Genomic DNA, 930 nt, shown 5'->3' on the forward strand with positions numbered 1-930 from the left:
GTCTCTTATTGAGTTCAATAATTCCTTTTTCTGCCACTTCAAACCTACTGTTGAATCCCCTTAGTGAATTTTTATTTTGACAATTGGCCCTTTCAACTCCAGAATTTCCACTTAGCTCTGTTTCATACCTTTCATATCTTTATTGATATTTTCTTTTTGATGCAGACCTTCCTTTACTCCTTATCATTCTCTTTTTTAGGTCTGTGAACATATTTTTTATGTTGGAAAAAAGGGTATATTTAGAATCAGATAGTTGAATTCTGATTAGATTATCCCAATTTTGTTGGCAACATCCAAAGCATCATAATCAGGAGACAGTTGAAGGTATGCTTTTTTCTCTCCATCAGGCCTGATCAGGATGTTAACCTTGGCTATATCAATGTCATAGAGCTTCTTGACAGCTTGTTTGAGCTGGTGTTTGCAATCTTCTTCACGGCTGACTCAGCAGAAGGGGGGGAACTTGATGATGGCACAGTGGTCAAACTTGTTTCTCCTGGGGGTGCTCTTCTGAGGATATATGGGCTGCCTCTGGAGCTGCAATGTCTTGGGTCAGCAGAAGGTAGGTGATATGCAGATCTTCTTTTTGTGGCTGTAGATATCCCTCAACACTGCCTTCTTGACCTTCAAAGCTTTTGGTTTGGCTTCAGCTTTGGGAGGGGCAGGAGCTTCCTTCTAAGCTTTTGGTGCCATCTTGGTGAAAAAGGCCTGTAAGCATATTTATAATGAGCACTTTGAAGCTTTTTTATATTAAATCCATCATCTGGTTGTTATCACAGGCAGTTTTTGTTTGTTCTTGTTTTGGGGTGTATTGCTCATACTTTCCTGATTCTTTGAATGTCTCATCAGTTTTGCTAAACCTGAACATTTTAGGAAATATAGCATTCTGGGTACTGAGCCTCCTTCCCTTGCTTGTTATTTGCTTGTTTATTT

General features: G+C 39.2%; 1 pseudogene; it reads right to left on the bottom strand.

Annotated features, from left to right (window-relative positions):
* Positions 1 to 264: 264 nt before the first annotated feature.
* LOC114099270 (large ribosomal subunit protein uL23 pseudogene) lies at positions 265 to 690 on the bottom strand (annotated as a pseudogene).
* Between the last annotated feature and the right edge of the window lie 240 nt (positions 691 to 930).

Source organism: Marmota flaviventris, chromosome 6 (assembly GCF_047511675.1).
Source record: "Marmota flaviventris isolate mMarFla1 chromosome 6, mMarFla1.hap1, whole genome shotgun sequence".
Lineage (NCBI taxonomy): Eukaryota > Metazoa > Chordata > Mammalia > Rodentia > Sciuridae > Marmota > Marmota flaviventris.